Source organism: Tupaia chinensis, unplaced genomic scaffold (assembly GCF_000334495.1).
Source record: "Tupaia chinensis unplaced genomic scaffold, TupChi_1.0 Scaffold148768_1, whole genome shotgun sequence".
In the NCBI taxonomy this organism is placed as follows: Eukaryota; Metazoa; Chordata; class Mammalia; order Scandentia; family Tupaiidae; genus Tupaia; species Tupaia belangeri.
Genome location: NW_006208615.1, coordinates 62,341 through 81,532, shown reverse-complemented (window position 1 = coordinate 81,532; position 19,192 = coordinate 62,341). Strand labels below are relative to the sequence as shown.

Genomic DNA, 19,192 nt, shown 5'->3' with positions numbered 1-19,192 from the left:
GACCCCCTCACACAAAACTTAAGATGGCTGAATTCCACACGAATGACCATGAGGTCCATATCCTAGACCCAGCACCTTGAAAAACATACTGGGTGCATGTGCATGCATTTAAAAAAAAAAAAAAAACAAGAGTGGAGGACAAGGGATTGACATGTGGCCATCCCTCAGAAGGTGATTTTACACTTTCCCTGTCTAGCTTTCTCTCTCTCTGTCTATGGCAAGTGCATGTGCTCTATAGCAAAGTATGTATACGTAAAGTGTTTCTACTAAATGTACAATATTAGTATTACAGAAAGTCGGATAAAAGGTAGAGGATCAAAGGGGGTTTTTTGTTTGCTTGCTTTTTATTCTCCAGAGGGTGTGTGTACTCAAAGGAGTGGAAGAGAAAAAGAAAGAGAGAAACCAAGAAAATACCCTTTATGGAGCACGGTCACACTGCAATTCTTCCTTTTCCATTTCTCCCTTTTTAGGAAATGCACACACATGTGCCCAACATGTTTTTCAAGTCACCAGGTCAGCCACATGGGATCCAGCTGCCTTGACCACCAGGCCACGGTTCAGCCCAAAGATCCAAGATGTGTTTAGCTTTAATAGTGGAAAATTATATTCTTCTGTTGCTTGTGTAATTTTATAAAATAAATGTATATATAGGAATAAATACTGGACACTAACGGGCCAAAATATTAAGAGTAATATGAGTGGTGAGAATATACAAGGCTGCTGCTTTTTGAATTTTCTCTTTTTGTATATTTTTATGCTATTTTTTCATACTTTCAAACACTCTATATCATTACCAGATACAAAGCAAATTTTCCCAGCATGAATACACTGTATATTAGTTCAGTCAAAGATATTATCATATACATTACCATCAGCAGATAACTTTCCATTTTGTGTTCCTTTTCCCCTTGATTCCTTTGCTCTCACCCTCCTACATTTCATAACTTCATCCCACACTGTTTCTAGTATCCACAATTTTTCTCCATGTTTTTATATCTTCCAATAGTTCAGTTTCTACCGTAGAGTTCAGACATTTGGTATGTATTGAGTGGGGACATATAATGCCTCTCTTTCATAGTCTGGCCTGTTATGCTTAGCACTAAATCTTCCATATTCATGCACTTTCTATCAAATGCCAGGGCATCTTTGTTTTTAATGGCTGAGTAGTATTCCATAGTGTATATGGGCCACACTTTTTCAATCCATTTATCTGTTTATGACATTTACATTAGTTACGCATCTAAGCAATTTTGAATAATGTCACAATAAACATGAATGTGCAGGGGTTTTTCTGACTGAGTGTATACCTATTCTTTTGGTACATACCTAGAAATGGAATTGCTAGATCATATGGTACTTCTCCTTGTAGGTCTTTCAGGAACCTCAATGTTGTTCTCCACAGTGCCTGTACTAGTTTACATTTCCACCAACAGTGTATGAGAGTTCCATGTTCACTACAGCCTCTCCAGCACATATCATTTTTTATTTTTTAATTTTAGCCATTCTGACTGTGGTTAGGTGGTATTTCATTGTGGTTTTGATTTTAATCTCTCTTATGATAAGTGATGTTAAGCACTTTTTCATATGCTTTTTGGCTGTTCTCACGTCTTCTTTAGAGAGTTGTCTCTGGCTCACCTTTAATTGGATTGATGTTTTGGGGGGGAGGAAGTAACCTTCATTAACTCCCTGACTATTCTGGTTATCAGTCCTTTATCTGAGACATAGTTTGCAAATATATTCTCCCATTCCAAGGATTGCCAGTTCACTCTAATTGTTTTTCTATGCAGAAGTTTTTTAACCTGATGTAACCCATATGTCAATTTGGGGGATTATTGCCTGTGATTTGTGAGTCTTATTTTAAGAGTCTTTGGCTACTCTGATGTCTCCAACAGTTTTCCCCATCTTAGTCACCAGTAGTTTTATAGTTTGAGGTCTCAGGTTTAGATCTTTGATCCATTTTGAGTTGATTTTTTCAATAGTGAGAAATAGGTGTCCAGTTTCATCTTTCTGCAGGTGTATACCCAGTTTTTCTAGCACCATTTGCCAAAGAGATTTTCTTTTCCCCACTGGATTGACTGGTACTCTTTGTCAAAAATCAGTTAGCTGTATATTTTGGGTTTATTTCTGGGATCTCTATTCTGTTCCATTGGTCCACATGCCAGTTTTTGTGCCAATACCATGCTGTTTTGATTACCACAGCTTTGTAATATATTTTGGCATTAAGCAGTGAGGCGCCTTCTACCTCACTCTTCTTAAGCAGTACTGTTTTGGCAATATGGTACTTTTTATGATTCCAGACAAAGTCTATGATAGTTTTTTTCTAAATCTGTGAAGAATAAATCTGGTAATTTGATTGGCATTGCATTACATTTGTAGATTTTCTTGTGTAGAATTTACATTTTGATTATATTAATTCTTCCAATCCAGAACATATGTTATCTTTCTACTTTTCTGTGTCATTTTCAATTTCTTTTTTTAGTCTTTCACAGTTTTCCTTGTAGAGGTTTTGACTTCTTTGGATCAGTTTATTCCTAGGTATCTTATGCTTTTAGTGGCTATTGTAAATGGAATTATTTTCTTCAATTCTACCTCAGTCTGCTCCTTGTTCATGTATAGAAATGCTATAGATTTTGTATGTTGAATTTGTATCCTGTCATTTGCCGTATTCATTTATCACTTCCAGGAGGATTCTGTATACTCTGTTGAATTTTTTATGTATATAATCATGTAATCTGCAAATAGAAATAATTTTGCTTCTTATTCCCTATTTGAATATCTTTTATTTTATTCTCTCGTCTGGTTACATTGGCTAGGACTTCCAGTACTTTATTTGAAAAGGAGTGCAGAAGGTGGGCAGTCCTGTCTTGTTCCAGTTCCATCCATTCAGTATGGGGCATGGCACAAATAGCTTTACTGTGCTGAGAAATGTCCCTTCTATTCAATTTTGCTGAGAGTTTTAATCATGTAAGGATGTTGTATTTTTTAAAAGAATTATTTTTATTTAATTTTATTTATTTGTTATTGTGCTCCAATTTGACCAGAAAGAGACAGAGAGTGAGAGAGGGAAAGTGAGAAGGCAAGCCGCCAAGTCTGGAACTCAAATCATGGTCAGCCATGTGGGAGTCCAACACCCTAACCATCGTGCCACCAGCCAGCCCAGGATGTGGTATTTTATCTAATGCCTTTTCTGCATCAATTGATATGACCATATGGTTTTAATTTTTCTTTCTGTTAATATGGTGTATTACTTTTATGGTTTTGCATATGTTGAATTACCTTTGCACCTGGAATAAAGTGAACCACCTTTGCACCTGGAACAAAGCCTACCCAATCATGGTGCATAATCTTTTTTTTAAAAAATAATAATTATTATTTATTTAACTTTATTTATTCATTCATTTTTTAAAATGTTTTTACCAGAGAGACACACACAGAGAGAAAGAGAAAAGGCATGAAAGCAAGCCACCAGGTCAGGGACTCAAACTGTGGTTGGCCATGTGGGAGTGTCCAGCATCTTAACCACCATGCCACCACTGGTCCCATGGTATATAATCTTTTTAATGTGTTGTCAGATACAATTTGCTACTATCTTTGAGAATTTTTGCATCTATATTCAGCAAAGAAATATTAGTCTGTAGTTTTCCTTTTTTTTTTTTGTTATGTCCTTGTCTTTTTGAAGGATGAGGATGATGGAGGCTTCATAAAATGAATTTGGGAGTGTTCTTTCCTTTTGTATCTTTAGAAATAGTTTGAGATGAATAAGGGTTTAGCTCTTCTTTAAAAGTTTTGTATAATTAAGAAGTAAAGTCATCAGGACCTGGGATTTTCTTTATTGGGAGGTTATTTATTACTGATTCAATTACATTATTGTTATGAATCTATTCAGGCTTTTTAATGTCTTCCTGATTCAATCTTTGTAGATTGTATGTATCCAGAAATTTGCCCATCTCATCCAGGTTTCCCAGAAATTTGTTCATGTCATCCAGGTTTTCCAGAAATTTGCCCATCTCATCCAGGTTTTTCAGAAATTTGTCCATCTCATCTAGGTTTTCCTCTTTGTTAGCATATAGTCATTCATAGTACACTGTAGTGATCTTTTGAATTTCTGTTATATCTGTTGTGGTATTGCCTGTTTCCTCGTGAATTTGATTTATCTAGTTCCTTCTTCTCTTATTTAATCTAACTATTTATTTCTCAAGAACTGTTTTTGGTTTCATTCACTTTCTATATTATTTATTTTCTGTTTCATTTATTTCTGCTAGAATCCTTACTATTTACTTTCCCTTGGAAAATTTGGGGGTTTTTTTGTTGTTGTTTTTCCAATTCCCTGAGGTGTGTTGTTAGGTTCTCTATTTGCCACCTTTCCATCTTTTTTATGCACACTAATATCCATGAACTTTCCTCTTATGACTGCTTTCACTTGGTCCCATGGGTTCTGGAAACTCACATACTCATTATCATTGATTTCAATGAAACTTTTTTATTTCAGTCTTCATTTCTTCAGTGGTTCTGAAGTCATTCAAAAGTAGGTTGTTTAGTTTCCATAATTTTGTGTACTTTCAAGTTCTTTTTCTGAAATTAATTTCAAATTTAATTCCATCATGGTCAGAGAAGATTCTGGATATAGTTTCTTGCCGTTTAATTTGTAAAGGCTTGTTTTGTGGTCTGTCATGTGGCTAATCTTTGAAAAGATTCCATGCAGGGGTGAGTAAAGTATATACTTTGTGGTTGTTGACTGGAAACTTTTATAGATGTCTGTCAAGTCCAACTCATTTATGGTGCTGTTTAGATCATGTATCTTTTTCCTTATTTTTTGTCTAGATAATCTGTTCAATGGAGAGCCAAGGTCCTCGGTGATTAGTGTGTAGTCTGTGTCTCCCTTTAGATCTACCAGTCTTTCTTTCACATATTTGGGTGCTCTTGAGGTAGATATGTAGATATAAGTGTTATATCTTCTTGGTGAATTAGCCCTTTAGTACTATATAATGTCCTTCTTGATCTCTTCCAGTTTTTGTCTTAAAGCCTATTTTTTCTAATACCAGTATTGTGACTTCAGCCTTTTCTTGATTTCCTTTTGCATGGAATATCTTTTTCCAGCCCTTCATTTTTAGTCTATGTATGTCTTTACCCATGAGGTGAATTTCTTATAGGCAACAAATAGAGGGTTTCTGGGTTTCTTTTTATCCATTCAGACTGTGAACTTGATTAGAGAACTTGATCCATTAACATTCAACATTATTATCATTATTTGTGGACTCATTAGCCTTGTTTCGGTCCCCCACTTCCTTCTTATTTCTGTTTGTCTCTTCCTCTACTTTTCCTGGTATAGTATTCACTGCAGTATTTCTTAAAGAGCTGGTCTAGTATTAATTAACTCTTTCAAATTTTGTTTGAGGGGACCAGCAGTTAGCGTAATGGCTATGTCACTGAACTCCCATGTAGCCGACCGCAGTTCGCGTCCCGGACCCGGTGGCTTAAACTCATGCTGGGCACGTGTGCATGCGTGCCCAAGATCCCGAGATGAGAATGGAGAAGGGACTGCGGCATGGCCTTCCCCCCTGGGGGTGATTTCTCGCTTTCTGCCTCTCTGTCTCTCTCTGTCTTTCTGGCAAGCACATGCATCCTGTAGCAAAAATCCTCTCCAAAAAAAAAATTTTTTTGTTTGAGAATGATTTTATTTTTTTCTTCACATTTTATAGATAATCTTGCCAGATATAGTATTATTGGTTGAAATTGTTTTTCTTTTAGTGTTTTGAATATGTCTTCTCATTCTTTCCTTGCCTGTATTGGTTTTGTTGAGAGGTCTGATAATAGCTTAGTAGGATAACCTCTGTAACTGATTTAACATTTCTTTCTCGCCATTTTTAGTATCTTATCTTAGTGATTTTTACCAATCTGGCTATGATGTGATTTGGAGAATATCTTCTTATGTTGATTTTATTTGGGGTCCTTTGAATTTCTTGGGACTGGATGTCTAAATATTTCTAGATTTGGGATGTTTTCTGCAAGAATTTCATGGAATAGATCTTCTATGCACTTATGTGATTCTTCACCTTCTGGAATACCTATTATTCAGATATTTGGGCACTTAATAGTGTCTTGTATTTCCTGTAGGTTGCCCTCATTTTTTTATTATAATTTTTTCATTCTTTTTGGTGATTTTTATCTAAGTCAGTGGTTTAGTTTTCCAGATCAGAGCTTCTGTCTTCTGTGTGGTCAAATCTGCTATTAATACTTTTAAGGGATGTCTTGGTTTCCTGTATTACTGTCCTCATCTCATTGGTTCCCTTTTATGGTGTCTATCTCTTCCTTCAAATTCTGTCAGACTTCCTCATCTCTGTCACCATGGATATTCTGAATTCTACTTCTTACATTCCTGTAAATTCTTTTTTGCTATCTATGGTTGAAGAAGATTTGTTCTGTTCCCTTGAGGAAGAGATATTTCCTTGTTTTCCCATATTTCTTGTGCCTCTGTGCAGGTTTCTAGTCATCTGATGGATTATACACTCCTTTCTATTTTTCTCATGTTGATTCTATAGTCTCAGGGGGGAAGAAGAGCTCTATTTCTCAGAAATGTTCTTGGAAAAGGGCCTTGTCCTCCAATCAGGGAAGGATGTATATAGCCAGGTTTAGGTGTTGGTTCCTTTCCCAGTCTCTCGAGCCCAGCTGCACCTGGGGCTGTGCTGGAGAGATTCAATTAGTGGACAGAGTAGGAGTCTCACAGTGTGGTTGAGTAAACTATGCAATCCCAAAATACTCCTGGGTTGACAGAAGGCAGGGAGAGGTCTGAGTCAGTCTGCCTGCCTCAGTTTGTCTCACTCACTGCTGCTGCTTTCTGCTCTATAGCACAGGCTCAGGGGATTAAGGCAGCAAAGGGATGTAGGAGGGGATTGTCCAGGATGTACCTGAGGCAATTGCAAGGCAAAAAAGGGTCTGAGGTGGCTTCCTGCCTCGGTTTGTCCTGCTCTCTGCTGCTTCTCCCTGCTCCCTGGCAGGCTCAGAGGATTAATGGTGGTGAATTTTCTTTGTTTTTTTTTCAAAACAAATCTCTCTCTACCCATCTCCCTCCTCTTTTTCAATTACACAAACAGGGAAAATCTTTCACTCACTCCCCAATACTTCAAGGATAGAATATAGACCCTTTAGTATGTCATATATGTTAAAAGAGTCACTTCCCATACTTTGTATCACCTTTTACTTTCACCTAACAATCATTTTTCAGCTACACTGTTAAAATTGCCTTCTATGTATTTCTCCTGCTTCCTACTTCTTTACACTCCTGTTTGCTCTCCACATTATTTTTTTTATTCTAAATCTATTTATCTCACTCTACTTCTTGAAAACCTCTATTATGACTTTAGTACTTTATTTAAAATACTGCGTGTGCATTTGAATTTTCAGATTCTCTGTAATTACTCTTGGCTGGCCAAGGAAACGCCAACCTAAAGGAAAAATTCTGAGATGCTTAGGATTCTGTACAAGGTTCTTTATAATATAGTCCCAGCTTTCATCTCATCTTTCCACACATCTCTGTGCTCTTGGTTTCAGCTATATTAAACTCTCCCTCTGCCCTAAATATGTCATGTTCTGTCATTAATCACTGCCTTTATATATGTAACTTCTCTCTTTTGCCTTAACTGACTGAAATTTATATCTTCTATGAAGTTTCTTTGTTCCCTCAATGTAAAATTTATCATTCTAAACTCTGAGATCCCTTAGGATTTGATGCAAACTGCTAATACTCTATTGTTATTAACCTCTTTTTGTCTTTCTTCTATTCCTAGTCTTGTGAGTTCCTCAATGGTGGATGTTTTTTCTTATTCAGTTTGGTCTCCACAGTGCCGAGTAGTATGTGGAATGGAGTAGGTTCCTGATAATCATGATAAAATAGAGAATGTATGTGATATTCTGTGATAAAGCGCTGATTTTCAGTTGGGAGGAGTGCATTAGAATCATTATGGATATTGAAATAAATTATTGCACTGACTTACATTCTAAAAAGCCATCACAGTAATTGTGATATGTATGCCATATTATAAACTACTACTGCAAATTACTTTCAAGGAAAGTAGAATTCTACACTATTCAGGGAAATTTAAGGATCTAAGTCTTCATTTGGGGACATTAGTAATTACTTTGATAGGAACAAATACAAATCCCTATTGCACAGAACTAGTGACTTCTATCCAGGTTAATATACAATAACCCCCGCTTCTTAGTATGATTATTTTAATCAACAATAATGTAACATTATTGAACTATCAACATCAACTATCAACTATCAAAAGGCATCCCATGTCATGTGTTTCTGGTTAATAACTTTTGTTGAATGGACAAGTCACTTTTGGTGTTCACTGATGACCACTTTGAAGTTCATTCTACTAATCTGAAAGCATTTTTAGTCCCAAATTTTGTCTAGATCATTCAAAGGCTTCCTTTCCATTGGATTAGTGGTGATTCCTATGCACGGGATAGCCTCACCCATAGACTCCCATTCATTTAAGTTAGGCATTGCTCCCCACCCCCATCTTTAACCTTCTTTTAGAATGATATGAGGTTCACTCATGAAAATCTTATTATGAATTAATGTATCAGATATATTTATTTTGTACATAGATACTGGTTTTCACATGGGAGAATTCTCAGGGCACTGACTGGAGAAACAGAAATACTGTAAGTAAAATAATCATTCCTTAGGACTTCTACAGAAATGGAAGAATTTCTTAGAAGTCCTTCTGAGATCTCTCTTTTCCCTTGGAATCTCTCCCAATTAGTGCTGCCACCACCATGCAGGTAATGGGATTCTACTTGGCTTGTCAGAACAAAGCAAGACTTTATTTAAGACCCTACAGTAACAAAAGATAAACACAAATAGTGTCATTGAGCCAGAAAACCTGCATGTCACAGAATAGATTGCTATACTAAAAGGAATGATGACATCTAGGTAAAAAAATGCAACCTGTAGATCTGATCAGTGTGGATTCTATTCCCAATTCTGATATTTTATGAGCTTTGTGACTTGGGACAGTTTAATCTTTCTGCACTTCTGTTTTCAAAAGTGGTACTTATTTTCTTCTTTCCTAGCTCTAGAGCATTTTTCACATGCCAGACAGATAGCATCTTGAGCACTTATAGGCTAGAAATGCAATTAAAATTTAAACAAGGAAAGAATGAGTTATGTCCTTTATCCACCTCAATTCTACTTTTACATTTTCCTGTATGATTGATATCAGGAATAGTTTTTCCCTTGAGACAAAGCTAATGTCTTACCATAAAGGTTACTTTCTTTCCTTTGCAGGCCAGAGCACAGTAAGTATAGCTCAAAAGAATACCACAATCCCAGAATTCATATTTCTAAACACTACCCCTAACTTAGTCAAAGCTAAGGTATTCTTACTGGTAGCATGTTCCGTATGAATAATGGACAGTGTACCAACCATGTTCAGCTCTTAAATTATTAATTATTTGATAAATAATGATTCTATTAACAATGCTAAATGACCCAAATACTAGGTCACATGAACCTTCATTTAAAAATAAATAAATAAAAGTTTATTAGTGGTGATGTAAATCAATTATAGTTTTAAAAAAGATTAAAACTATCTACCGAATGAATAATTTCTTATCCACTATTGATTTCCCAAAGCATATCTGGCAGAGAGCTTCAAAAGTCAACAATATTACATACCTTTATGAATCAATTGTACAAAATATAACTGTTTTGAGTAAAACCCCACTTATATTTGAAAGTACAAATTTAAATTAAACAATCAGTTCAAAAAATCTTATAATACATTAAACAAAAATAAGTCTACAAAACAAAGATAATTTTTAAACAATGCTCAATTTACAGCATTTTTAATGTAAAAAACTTTTTAATTGTACATGTTTTCTGGATCAGACATGAAAGTTCACATTCGTATGTCTTGTCTATAAAACCCTTATACTTTCTTCATCATCAAAGTCTAATTTTTTTCCCAACTGAATATTTTTTTCTTTGGCAATTCTTTTTGTTACCCTGCTAAAATATTTCTCACAGAAGGAATTATGACCTTGGTATGGCAGAAAATATTCACTTAGCAGATGTAAATACTGGTCTTGACTCTAAAATTCCTTCACCTTCTCTCAAATTCCTTCACCGTTGCTAATGAGTTTCAGGCATGAGTGCCAGGGTACCATCTCCTCACTGTATTCTGGTGTATATACTGGTAACCAATACCTAACAGGTCAAAAAACATATCACTCAGATGATAACTCAAGGAAACAGGAACGTGGTTTTCTGGACATTTTTCTACCCCCTTTGGCATTTCCTTCTGAGAATTTGTTCTTCTTGTAAACTCTCTGATACTATATGGAGGATCAGTAATGATTGCATCAAAATATGTGCCCTTCTACCAGGAAGGCTTAGATGCATCCGAAACCAGGACAGCAAGGTAATACTTCTCTAAACCATACGGGTGAAGATTTGCCCTAATGTTTTCATCTAGTCTTCTCCATTTCTGGTTTTTCCTACTGGTCTTTCCCAAGCCATGAACTGTGTTGTAGTCTATGTCTGCCCCGTAAACATATGCACCAAAATGAGCAGATGCTATCAGGAGGCCACTTGTTCCAACAAACAGATCAAACACAGTATCATTTTCTTTCACTTTTCTATGGTTGGCGATGATGAACAATAAACCAGCATCCATGCTCATATTTCCAATAAAGTGTCTCCTTTTGACACTGTATGACTCAGTAAGCTCTCTCTGTCCATCTGCAATCCATCCACCAAAATAAATATTATGTGGATTCTCAGTGGTACAATTTAGGTCCAAAGTATAATCTTCCAAAATAGAGAATATATGTTGTGGCTCCTTTAAATTCACTTTTCCTTCAAACTGCAGGAATTAAATTGTATTATTCATTTGACTTTTTCTTCTTGTGTCAGTGTTTTATTAAATGTGTGAATCTTTATTTTATACATAGATTCTGAATGCAGAAATGGAACCATCTTCTCCACTGGGTAATTTTTTGGGGGGGAGAGGATTTTGCCACAGGGTGCGTGCGCTCACCAGAGCAACAGAGAGAAAGAAAGTGAGAAATCACCCCCCAGGGAGTACGGCCATACTGCAATCCCTTCTCCTCCATTCTCCTCTCGGGATCTTGGGCATGCATGCACACATGCCTGGCGTGAGTTTAAATCACTGGGTCCAGAACTTGAACTGCCATTGACTACATGGGAGTCCAGTGGCATAGCCATTGCTGGTCCCCCACTGGGTAATTTGTAAGAGAACTGTACGGCTCCTCAGGAGATTCCATGACCCCATAGTTCACATAGACTTGATACATACTGTCTGTTTCATTAAGTTTCTTGCAATATGATCAGAGGGAATGCTTAGCATCCAAAATGGAGACTTGCTGTAAGTACCCTGACGGCTGGTGAACTGACTTCCAAAAAGTGAAAGCAATGATTTTATTTCCGGCAGGCAGAACGCTAGGTGCTTCTGAGCCATGAGCAATAGATACCTGTTCAGGTGCATGGCAGCGCCATTGAGGCGGTCCACAGTTCACCTGCGCGACCTTCACGGGGGTCCCACTCCCTTTTCCCACAACAGAGCTATCTCTGCGGAGATGGCTGAGCCTTCAATTTCTGTGGAGTAGCCTCTGCTCAAAAGTGCAGAGTGTTGCCCTCATTTATGTCTTGGGAACATTTTGTGATGTGTGCCTTTGAAATAGACTGTATTGTTAAACGTTTAGAGTGTAAAGTACTGCATACTCCAGAGTTGAAGAAAGCTTGTGTCAGTGGGAGTGAGAATTACAACATCAGCTATAACATTTTTTCAACTTCTCAGGCCAAGGTCACCTTGGTGTACTAGGCTATGATAAGGCTAAGCTAACAACAGAGATAACCCACTGCTGAGACTACATGTTGGCTGGTGATACAGATTTAGATGATGTCTGCCTCTATATATGTTTTTTTTTTTTAGAGAATTATTTTCTTTAACTTTATTTATTTTTTAAATGACCAGAGAGGGACAGAAAGAGAAAGAGAGAGAGAGAGAAAGTGAGAAAGCAAGCCATCAGGTCTGGGACTCAAACCATGGTTGGTCATGTGGGATTTCCAGCACCCCTAACCACCATACCACCTGCGGGCCTCTCTATATATGTCTTGATGCTGGTAAAATAAACTTAAGTCTCCATTTGAGAACTGAACAGTAACCCTGGTCACAGTATGCTGAAGATGGGTATTATACTTAGGGTTATGACAAAATGTCCTACAATATAAGAATACTATAAAGAAAAATAAGCTATGTCTCATTTCAGCTAACAATTTCTGTTTTCTCAAGATATTTGTTATTGTAAAGAAATACATGGAAGTGGTGGGACCAGCAGATGACATAATGGTTACATCGCTGGATTCCCGCATAGTCAATCCCAGTTCAAGTCTCAAACTGGTGGCTTGAAATTCATGCTGGGTACATGTGTGGATGCATGGGCCTGTGTGCCCAAAAGGAGACTGGTGGAGAAGGGATTGCCATGGGGCCATCCACCCTGGAAGGTGATTTCTCAGTTTCTGTCTTTGTGTCTCCAGCAAGCACACACACCCTACAGCAAAAACCCCTCTAAAAAAAGAAAAATAAATACATGAAATTGGGACCAGCAGATGGTGTAATGGTTAAATCGCTGGAAACCCGTGTAACCAACCATGATTCAAGTCCCGGACCCAGCAGCTTAAACATCATGCTGGGCACATGTGCATGTGTGCCCAAAATCCCAAGAGACTGGAGGAAAAGGAATTGCAGTGTAGCCATTCTCTCTTGGAGGTGATTTCTTACTTTCTGTCTCTGTCGCTCCAGCAAGTGCGCGTTTCCTATAGCAAAAGCCTCTCTAAAAAAATAAAAGAAAGAAAGAAAAAGAAGAAGAAAGGGGAAAAAAAAAGAAAACAAAACAAATAGGTGGAAGTAAACATTTCTCAGAAGTAAATAAGAAGGAAGATATTGCCTACACATTACTTTCTTGGGTGACTTTATTTGCTTTTGATTATTTGAATATCCAGAATCAACTTCTCATAATTGTCTAGCACCGGGATAGATTCTTGTTTTCTTTTTACAGATAAGACAGTTCTTTCTCCATTATTTTGCATTGCGACATGCCTTAAAAGGGGGAATTGAGATCATACTGATCACTGAAAAATGTGACTCGTGGTTTGAGAATATCATATCTAAATTGGGGTAGTGACATGATGTGATAGTGTACTGAAGTTTCGAGTGCTTTAATTGTGAGTTAAGAAACTTATGTCCACTATTTTAACGCACTTTGAACAAATCTAAAGCCACTTATATTCTCTGGTTCTGTTTTCTCTCCTGTAAAGCCAGTAATTTGGGGCTAGATGATTCTATACACATTTTTTCCCCTGCAACACCCTTGAAAGATATGATGAAAGCAGTACAGTCATCTATTGCATAATAACAGGAATACATTGTGAGAAATGCGTCATTAGATGGTTTCATCATTGTGCAAACATCATAGAGTGTACTAACAAAACCTAGATGGTATGGCCAACTACATACATAGGTTATATGTCATAGGCTGCACTCCTATAAAGCATGTTATTGTACTGAATACTGCAGTCAATGATAACACAATGGCATTTGTGTTTATAAACATATCTAACATAGAAAGGGTACAGGGGGAAAAAGGTATAAAAGATTAAAAATGGTACACTTGTATAAGACACTGGCCATGAACTGAGCTTGCAGGACTGGAAATTGTCATGACAATTAAGAAAAATTCTTGCTATAGGGCATGAACGCTCACCAGAGAGACAGAGACTGAAAGCAAGAAATCACCCCCCAGGGAGGATGGCCACGTGGCAAACCCTTCTCCCCTATTCTCCTCTCAGGATATTGGGCATGCACATGCGCCCAGTGTGAGTTTTAAGCCATCAGGTCAGGCACTCGAACCAGGGTAAACTAGTGAAAGTCTAGCAATGTTACCATTATGCCACCTGCTGGTCCCTAGGCTACATGAAATTTTAAGCTCCATTATAATGTTAAGGGACCACCTTCATATGTGCAGTCCATCATTAACTGAAGTGTTATGAAGCACAAGACTATGCTTTAGGAAGAAAAGTTTTTCTCCCTCTTCCAGCCAAGCTACTCTAATTATGACTTCAATTGTTTTCTTGTCAGTACAGTTTTATTACTCCCAGACCTGAATGAACCCAGCTATTGGTTAATTTCGCTGTCCATTCTTTTCATGTCACCAGCACTATTGACTATGCTGAAGAAAAGTATGTTTTTTAAAAGATTTTTTAATTGCCAGAGGGTTCCTGCACTTGCTAAAGGGAGAAAGAGAGAGAGAGAGGAAAAGAAAGCACAACCACCACTTAGTATGGCTGCAAGGAAGGCTTTGACCTGGAAAATGACAGACAGGAAGGTGTGAAAGAAGAAGCCTGAAAAGCAATAGCAAGTTGGAGCTGCAGGAGCTGCTTAGACTTCACCAAAACCTGAAGAAGAGGCAGAAAAATCTGTGAAAACTAGGACTATTTTTTCCAGTAATGGAAGGGAAACTTCCAGTCGCAGCGCTGAGAAGCGATCAGCTGAAGAAGAAGCTGTAGACCTCCCAACCAAGCCTACGAAGATCTCCACGTCTACATTTGCCATAGGTAGTCAGAAGCATCAGCCATATCCATCAAACTTGGATCAAGTAAGCCTAAAGAAAGTATTCCAACCCTTGCTCCAAAAACCCTTACAGTAGCAGTGACTATAATGAAGATAAAGACAGTGAACCAGAGGAAATATCTCCAGAAGCAAAGATGAGGATGAAGAATATAGGAAGGGATACACCAATGTCAGCTGTACCAAACTCCTTCAATAAAGGAAAGCATAGGTTTTCTGATAACCAGAAGCTATGGGAGCGAAATATAAAATCTCATCTTGCAAATGTCCATGACCAAGACAATTAAATAATGTGTTTTGAAATTGGGGTGTGGGGTGGGTGTAAAGTTAAAAAGAACAGTTTCCTCTTTTTTAAAGAATGGTCTAAGACTATCTTTGGAGCCACTTTTTTTTCTTTTTCATTTTCTTTTTAAGATTGAGTGGTACACTAATAAATGAGAGTTTGAAATTGGAGGTAATTTGTTTTATATGCAGATTTCAAGACATTACTAATTTTGTAGTTTCATGTGATTAGTTTCCAAAGGTTACAGATAATTAATCAGAAATGGTACCTTGTTAAGAATTGCATATTTTTTGTCACATTGAGTGGGAAGCAAAATGGTATTGTCTATTTAAAACTGCAAGCAGTTACTCTCTCTTAACTCCCTCACAACCTAAACTGCCTGGGGCCCAGAAACAGCCTTATAGAGAGATAGGGAGTATTGTATTAGGAGGAAATTATTACTGGACTATTGACAAAGTAAATTTAGATAAAATACAGTTTTTTTTTTCCTTATGGGCACTTGTTTTGTTTCTAGTCATCATATACTAGATGGATGGATTAGAAGCTTAGCTCTTTTTTAAAAAATAAATAAAATTTTCATGTAAACTGAATATTTGAAATAGCCCTTTTCAACTTAATGGGTCTTGCCTACTTTCATTAGTCTTCAAAGAACAACCATTAGCTACTGAATTTTGAATGTGCTTCTCTTGGTTTGGTTTATTAGGTACTTCCTATAAGCATTTCCATCACTACTTGAGGCAAATCATAGTTTCTTTTAAAATACCAACCACCAGCAAAAATTTCCATGTGCATATATATTGTTTGAGCGTTTGACTATTTTTGATTTTTAAAAGATATAAATACCAAAAAGAAAATTTAACACTGTATGAAGATGGAAACAAGATGTACTTTCTGTAACTTCGTATAAGTATTTTAATTCACTAACTTGTGAAATCCAATTTGAACTGAATTTACTACAGGATTTATTAGTACACTTACATGCCTTATTTTACATATATATGTATTAACCAGTGGCCTCTCAAAAGCACACTTTAGGTACTGAAAATGGAAAGAAAATACATCTTCAAACATACTTTATGGTCTTTTTCATTTTCTTTTTAAGATTGAGTGGTACACTAATAAATGAGAGTTTGAAATTGGAGGTAATTTGTTTTATATGCAGATTTCAAGACATTACTAATTTTGTAGTTTCATGTGATTAGTTTCCAAAGGTTACAGATAATTAATCAGAAATGGTACCTTGTTAAGAATTGCATATTTTTTGTCACATTGAGTGGGAAGCAAAATGGTATTGTCTATTTAAAACTGCAAGCAGTTACTCTCTCTTAACTCCCTCACAACCTAAACTGCCTGGGGCCCAGAAACAGCCTTATAGAGAGATAGGGAGTATTGTATTAGGAGGAAAATATTACTGGACTATTGACAAAGTAAATTTAGATAAAATACAGTTTTTTTTTTCCTTATGGGCACTTGTTTTGTTTCTAGTCATCATATACTAGATGGATGGATTAGAAGCTGGGCTCTTTTTTAAAAAATAAATATTCATGTAAACTGAATATTTGAAATAGCCCTTTTCAACTTAATGGGTCTTGCCTACTTTCATTAGTCTTCAAAGAACAACCATTAGCTACTGAATTTTGAATGTGCTTCTCTTGGTTTGGTTTATTAGGTACTTCCTATAAGCATTTCCATCACTACTTGAGGCAAATCATAGTTTCTTTTAAAATACCAACCACCAGCAAAAATTTCCATGTGCATATATATTGTTTGAGCGTTTGACTATTTTTGATTTTTAAAAGATATAAATACCAAAAAGAAAATTTAACACTGTATGAAGATGGAAACAAGATGTACTTTCTGTAACTTCGTATAAGTATTTTAATTCACTAACTTGTTTAATCCAATTTGAACTGAATTTACTACAGGATTTATTAGTACACTTACATGCCTTATTTTACATATATATGTATTAACCAGTGGCCTCTCAAAAGCACACTTTAGGTACTGAAAATGGAAAGAAAATACATCTTCAAACATACTTTATGGTATCTCTTACCACATATACTTGTTAGATTTGTGTATTGTAGGGTTTGTTTTTGTATTTTTCTATTGTATATATTAATTTTCCTTTTTTTGGGGGGGAGAGGTTTTTGCTACAGAGCACATGTGCTTGGCAGAAAGACAGAGAGGGACAGAGAGATAGAAAGTGAGAAATCACACCCCAGGGAGGATGGCCATACCGCAATGCCTTCTCCTCCATTCTCCTCTCGGGATCTTGGGCATGCACGCACACGGGCCCAGCGTGAGTATAAGCCACCGGGTCCAGGACTCAAACCGCGGTCGGCTACATGGGAGTTCAACGACATAGCCATTACGCTAACGGCTGCTCCTTGAATTTTCCTTTTAATGTGACAGTTATATGCATCTTTAAAAGTATGGTCACAGGGAAGATGGTGGCCAGTGGGACCAATGAGCAACTGCGCAGGGAGCAGTTGCCCAAGAAGGACATTAAGTTTCTGCAGGAACACGGTTCAGATTCATTTCTTGCAGAACAGAAATTACTAAGAAACATTAAAAATGTCACCAAGACAGTTAACAAGGATCATTTGGTTACAGCATATAACCATCTTTTTGAAAGCAAGCATTTCAAGGGTACTGAAAGTATAAGTATCTGAGCAAGTGAAAAACGTGAAGCTTAATGAAGATAAACCCAAAGAAACCAAATCTGAAGAGACTCAGGGTGAGGGTCCACCAAAATACACAAAATCTATTCTTAAAAAAGGAGATAAAACCAATTTTCCCAAAAAGGGAGATGTTGTTCATTGCTGCTATACAGGAACACTACAAGACGGGACTGTTTTTGATACTAATATTCAAACAAGTTCAAAGAAGAAAAAAAGTGCCAAGCCTTTAAGTTTTAAGGCTGGAGTAGGCAAAGTTATCAGAGGATGAGATGAAGCACTTTCGACTATGAGTAAAGGAGAAAAGCCTCGAATGGAGATTAAACCAGAATGGGCTTATGAAAAGAAAGGACAGCCTGATGCCAAAATTCCACCAAATGCAAAACTTTTTCTGAAGTAGAATTAGTGGATATTGATTGAAATACCAGTTCTTTAGATCTAAAGACATGGACAACAATAAAACTTGGCCTTGAAAGAAACTTATGTAACAAACTATAGCTTGTTACTATTGTAAGGAAAGACTCAATTGGAAAATTCAAGGAGTTAAAATTTGTTCATAACTTATCTCAACTTTTGAAAATTTAATCCCTTATAAATCCCTAAAGTCTAAAATATTTTACTAAAGCTATGTAAAATATTAGTTGAGATCTGTTTTTCCTTTTACCTCATATTTTAAACTAAAAGGCTCAATAAAAATTTATCTGTTGTCTGGGGAAAAAGTATGGTCACAGACTACAACATACAGTGTGTAATGATTTCCCTGAAAACTCCTACAATGTTAAATTTGGAGGCAGCTTCAGATTATTACATTGATAGAAACTAGTCACTGAATTTTTAAATAGGTAATAAATCCAGAAAAGCAGCTTATGTATATTCCTAACACTTTGCTCACTTGCATTTAATTTTAGAATAAGCCCCAAGTGAAACAATGGAAATGTGTACATAGCTATTAGTTCTTACATGACTTAATTGTATCAAGATACATAAATTTAACTGTTACGTAGGCAAACTGTCCATTTTTGTCCTTATTATTGTGTGTTAAAATAACATCCCTCTCCTACATTCTTATCTTGACTCTAATGAAGTATTAACCTAAGGCTAAGGTGGGAGAGAAAAAACTACTGAAATGAATGTCTTTACTAAAATACCAATAAATTTGTAAAACTCTAAAAGATTAGGAAGCACAACTACCCACCCCTACTAGGGTATGGTCACACTGAAATCCCTTTTCCTCCATTTCTCAATCCTGTGAGAATTTCAGGCACACTTGCAGATACTCCCAGAGTGTTTTTCAAACCTATGGGGCAAGGATTCAAACTGCAGTTGGCCATGTGGGATACACAAGTCCTTTATCAGATATGTGATTCTGAAATATTTTCTCCCAGTCTGTCACTTGCCTTTTCATTCTGTTGATGGCATCTTTTACAGAGCAGAAGTTTTTTATATCAATGAAGATAAATAAAAATTTTTTCTTTCATGTATCATGCTTTATTTTTAAGAATTATTTAATTTTGACTTCCATCTTCAGACCCCTGGCCTAAGGGACATTGAGGCAGGGCCCCCGCCCC

At 36.6% G+C, this 19,192-nt stretch overlaps 3 pseudogenes; 2 read left to right on the top strand and 1 right to left on the bottom strand.

Annotated features, from left to right (window-relative positions):
- Nucleotides 1-9,930: 9,930 nt before the first annotated feature.
- Nucleotides 9,931-11,507, bottom strand: LOC102469603 (tRNA (guanine(10)-N2)-methyltransferase homolog pseudogene; annotated as a pseudogene).
- A 2,896-nt stretch (nt 11,508-14,403) lies between these two features.
- Nucleotides 14,404-15,008, top strand: LOC102469172 (PEST proteolytic signal-containing nuclear protein pseudogene; annotated as a pseudogene).
- A 2,385-nt stretch (nt 15,009-17,393) lies between these two features.
- LOC102468754 (peptidyl-prolyl cis-trans isomerase FKBP3 pseudogene) lies at nt 17,394-18,044 on the top strand (annotated as a pseudogene).
- The last annotated feature ends 1,148 nt before the right edge of the window (nt 18,045-19,192 follow it).